Here is a 5,818-nt window from a genome sequence, read left to right as displayed (position 1 = left end):
CATCGCTCGTGCGTCGACTATAACACCTGCGGCCTAGCGGTTCTAGGCGCTTCAGTCCGGAACTGCACTGCTGCTACGGTCGCAGGTTCGCATCCTGCCTCGGGAATGGATGTGTGTGATGTCCTTGGGTTAGTTAGGTTTAAGTAGTTCTAAGTCTAGGGGATTGATGACCTCAGATGTTAAGTCCCATAGTGCTTAGAGCCATTTGAACCATAAAACTCAATTAAACCTTGATAATCTGTCATTGTAGCAGCAGTAACCGATCTAACAACTGCGCAAGACATTTGTCTTACATAGGCGTTGCCGACCGCAGCGCCGCATTCTGCCTGTTTACATATCTCTGTATTTGAATTCGCATATCTATAGCAGTTTCTTTGGAGCTTCGGTGTAATTAGTCAGCAGTAAACTTACGTTCTTCTAGTATTTCCTCATATTTATCAAAAACCTCATTAATCAGCTCTTTATTAAACCCCTTTCCTTGTGCCATCGACATTGCTTCGGGAACTCGCAAGAACACCGTGGGATATCTTTCACAAACCTGTAATACCACTTTTTTACCGATTACTATTTTTCTTTATTGAAGCGATGCGGTAGTTGATACTTTTCAGTAAGTTTGTAGGTAAGTTTCCTTAATTCAGTTATGCTTATTCTGAGGAAACTAGACGCTAAATTAATTATATGTAGTGCTAATTGAAGTTCCATCTCTGGTGTCATGTCATTAAGTCTTCCAAATGTTGATGTTTTATTAAAACCTTGAAATGACGACGCAGTGTAGGTTTCGGTATATTATATCTTCTACATCCTTCATTTAATCCAAATTCCGGTATTTCAGTGAAGCGTCTCCCTTATCTTCGTGCTTCCACTTATTGTACATTGTCTTTGTCATATCGATCAGCTGAAACAAACAACTTTTAGTTGGTAAGTAATTTCCAGTCCTACCGGTATGTCCTACGGCATGTCCTACGATCAAATATTTCCCCACAGGTACGACATAGTCAGTGAGACCTCTACCGATTCAAATCAGAACTACAGAAATAACCTCAAAGTTTTCTACCGTTTCATTATGCTTAAATGAATGGCACAGTACTTCGAAAATAGACTTGATACAAAACAATTATTGTATCATCTTCTCTTAAATCGCCTACAAATGAACGAGAGAATGTAATAAAAACAGATAAGCTTGTTTGTTTATTGTCTTTCTGTCACAACAGCCAACAGTACGCTCAATTGTTTTAGCTTACTCGCACGACTATTTAGTTCAATGTTATATCACTTTATGTCGCATTTCGTAAACGTGGAATCAGATATTACTGGAGTACTACATGGTATGGTACGAATAACGCAACTTCTTGCTACCTACGTATTCTGCTGCAGACTCGGCGGTTGTACAGTGTCTAACAAAAAAAGTGAAACATCCAGATGGGGAAGAGGAAACTAAATGAAATTTCACTGGTTAAGAAGGTATGTGATGTTATTGCAGTGATTACAATATCGGGTCAAATTTATAAAGGACTCTGCATTTTGAGCCGATTTATCAGCATCAAGTAACTCCTCCTCTGGTCTGGATGCATTCACTGATCTTCTTCGGAAGGGTGCCATAAAGCCGTTGTATCCTTTCCTGAGGGAAGATGTCCCACAACTGTTATAACTGGTCCTCGATATCATGGGATGGGGTTAACAACTGAGCTGGCCCCATTCATATTCCATCAGACACAAATCTTGAGATATTGCTGGCCATAGCAGTGTATCAGTATCGTGCAGATAGTTTATAAAGACAAGTGCTATATGTGGACAAGCATTGTCCTCTTGAAAAATGACACCACGATATTGTCGTACGAGAGGTAACACATGATGGCACAGGTGATGTACCATTGTACTTTCAGTGTTCCCTCAGTCACCACCAGCCATGATTTGAAGCCATACCCGATGGCTCCCCACACCTATACGAAAGGAATAACACCGCTGTGCCTCCCCAAAATATTTGAGGAATGATACATCTCCCCATGTCGCCGCCATACTGTGATTCATCGTTGAACACAATGTGACGCCATTCGGCAGTAGTTCATGCTTCCCATTCATGACGCTACCCCAAACACAGTCATTTGTGATGTGTTGCTATGGCAGCCTATGCAGGTGATGGTAATTCCGTGGCCCGGCTACTGCTAGTCTCCAACCAAAGGTGCCAGATGACACAGAATGTTGCACGGAGTCCATTAATTGTTCTTGGATGGCAGATGCAGACCCGAAGTTTACAGTGTGCTTGGTGTGCATCACTATATGGCGATCCTCTCATGTTGTGGTCAGACACACTCAACCAGAATCTTGACGACGAGTGTGCCTGCCCTTATTTTCCCACGCAGACCAACATTGGGCCACTATCACATATGAATGCCCCACAAATCCGGATATAGCACAAACAGGCCAGCTAGTCAAATGGAGACCCACATAAAAGCCACTTTCAAACTGTCAGATGCTGATAACTCCACCTCGCAGAAGTATGCAACATCTCTGTGTCACAGTGATCACTTAACAGGTGACACTCTCACCCCTTATATACTCTAACAGGCCTGGTAGCAAAACTTAAACTCGAACAACACTAATGCACTCTGGTGGCCGTTCAACCTGTCACAAAGAATTGAAACTCTAATCATTTATGTACCCGCCTATGTTGTGTAGATGTTCGAAGTTACATTGAAATCCGACCATGTCGTACGTCTGCTTCACTTATTTTTGTCAGGCAGTGTAGTAAGCGAAGATACGAGGGTCACTCCAAAAGAAATGCACACTATTTTTGTAAAAATACAGTTTTCATTCTGCATGTGTGAAAGTCTTACAGTTTGTAGATACATCCTTCCCGCTTGTTTTCAAACTTAGTTCAACCTGTTCCCGTGAGTGGAGCTGTCACAGCATGTCTTAAAGATGGCTGCTAAACTTGACGTTAGTCAGAAGCAACGTCCTGTCATAGAATTCCTGTGCTGTGAAAACGAGACAGTGGGAAACATCCACAAAAGGTTGAAAAAGGTGTATGGAGATGCTGTTGTCGATGGCAGCACAGTTAGTCGGCGGGCAAGCAGGTTACGTGATGAAAGCGGGCACGGCAATATTGAGGATTGTCCTCGCAACGGCAGGCCTCGTACTGCACACACTCCAAACAATGTGCAGAAAGTTAACGAATTGGTGACTGCTGACAGACGCATCACAGTGAACGAATTGTCATGCTACGTTGGGATAGGGCAAGGAAGTGTTTGCAGAATACTCAAAGTGTTGGCGTTAAAAAAGGTTTGTGCCAGGTGGGTTCCCAGGATGTTAACAATGGCTCACAAAGAAACAAGAAAAACGGTATGCAGCGAACTTTTGGAACAGTACGAGAATGGTGGAGATGAATTTCTTGGAAGAATTGTGACAGGTGATGAAACATGGCACCATCATTTTTCACCAGAGACGAAGAGGCAATCAATGGAGTGGCATCATGCAATTCACTCAAGAAAAAAAAATCCAAATCACACCTTCTGCTGGAAAATTTTAGACTACGGTGTTCTTCGATTCCGAAGGACTCTTGCTTGTGGACATCATGCCAAGTGGAACCACCATAAATTCTGATGCATATGTGACGACACTGAAGAAACTTCAAGCTCGACTGAGTCGTGTTCGACCACATCGGCAAAAGCAGGATGTTTTGCTGTTGCGCGACAATGCACGGCCACATGTCAGTCAAAAAACCATGGAAGCGATCACAAAACTCGGATGGACAACACTGAAACACCCACCTTACAGTCCTGACCTGGTTCCATGTGACTATCACCTCTTTGGGAAACTGAAAGACTCTCCTCGTGGAACAAGGTTTAAAGATGATGACTCCCTTGTGCACGCTGCCAAACAGTGGCTCCAACAGATTGGTCCAGAATTTTACCGTGCGGGTATACAGGCGCTGGTTCCAATATGGCGTAAGGCAGTTGAGAGGGATGGAAATTATGTGGAGAAATGAAAATATTGTTCCTAAAAGATGTACCTATACACTGTAAAACTTTCAAACATGTAGAACAAAAGATGGATTTTAAAAAAATAGTGTGCATTTCTTTTGGAGTGACCCTTGTAGATGTAAATAAGAACTGAGACATAGGATGAAAAATTGTTTTATGTGTGTGTGTGTGTGTGTGTGTGTGCTTGAGTTCACATTATATTTCAGGTGACACATGTAAATTAGCATAAGCCCTAGAAACTATTAGGATAAGTCAAGTCTACCTCCAAGACAGCAGAATCACCTTCTACAGCCAATGAATCCATACCATCGATTTCAGAACGAGTCAATCACTGAAACCCTCCAACACGTAAAGAAATCGTCGCGTGGCAAACCTGTTCACATTGTTAACATCAAATTACAGGATGTAGCTTGAATCACTGGTCCTGAATGATTCTGCCATTCATGGGTTAGTTGCCTCAGAATATCCATCACGAATACATTGGCCAAGACCCCAAAAATCCCGTGCGAAAAGAAGCGTAGCTTGTCCTAAACAGTTAAAAAGTCCATTTCTACATGTGCGCTATTGAGCATTGCATTCCATGCCAACCCAAGTTCTGTATAGTATTGGGTAGGATTGAGACTGTTTGTTGCCAGGCATATATTACAGAATTTCTCGAGTACATCTATAAGGAGGCGTTCATCTGTGTCCATTACTTATTCCCCTAAGATAATAATATTAGATTCTTGGTAAAAACGCACCGTATGATCATATTCCTCGTCCATTACGACAACCTCTGTAAGTATTCTGGAGATGCAGGTGTGTCAGTTCCCGTGGTTTCGTAGAACTTCTCAACAGCCAAAAAGCGTTTAACTAAGTTAGTACCACGGGCCATACCGAGTCATTGAAATAACATCACCGGTAGACGTTAAGTTGTAGCTACTGACAAAAACATGTGTTGTTTCCATAAGCAGGGTTAAACAACACAAAGAAGTTGTTGATGCTTTACCAGAAGTTTATCAGTTACACCAGTGACAAAAAAGGCGTCCGAAAATGTTAGGAAACTGATATATAATAACAATCAAGAGATACACAATATGCACTACGTACTCAGATGGTACAATACCGAACGAGGTGGCGCAGTGGTTAGCACACTGGACTCGCTTTCGGGAGGACGACGGTTCAATCCCGCGTCCGGCCATCCTGATTTAGGTTTTCTGTGATTTCTCTAAATCGCTCCAGGTAAATGCCAGGATGGTTCCTTTGAAAGGGCACGGCCGACTTCCTTCGCTAATCCGATGAGACCGATGACCTCGCTGTCTGGTCTCCTCCCCGAAAAACTCAACCCATAATTTGAACTCAGATGGCGAAATAAGAAGCTATGATCAGCTTTTTGGATTGTTTTAGAGTTTCCTGTTCGTTCGCCATCTTTAGGTGTTACCACGTACCGGGTATTTATTGATATATCATGTTTCATACAGTTCAGAAATTTGTATTGAATAGGATAGAGCTCATTATCTTTTTAAAATGTAAACACGTTTTCGGAAAAGGGAAGGTATTGATAAAATGTTCCTTTCTCTTACGTGGAGGTGGATGTACAGAAAGGTTATCGTAGTCCTGATAATGCTTCACTTCGACAAGAGAGGAGTACCGATTACAGCTCGGAACCAGCCGCTCAATTCCAGTATATTATTCTCCAGACAACTGATGTTGTCATCGGTGGACGTTAAGATTAACCTTCGACATATGGGAAATACGAAATGAGGTGTGCAGGGTACAGGAACTATTCAGTGAATTGCATGAGGATGTGCAGAAGGAGACTGTTTTGGCAGCAATACAAAACGAGTATCATGAGCTTA

This window comes from Schistocerca nitens, chromosome 3 (assembly GCF_023898315.1).
Source record: "Schistocerca nitens isolate TAMUIC-IGC-003100 chromosome 3, iqSchNite1.1, whole genome shotgun sequence".
NCBI lineage: Eukaryota > Metazoa > Arthropoda > Insecta > Orthoptera > Acrididae > Schistocerca > Schistocerca nitens.
Note: the sequence above shows the minus strand (reverse complement) of the source record.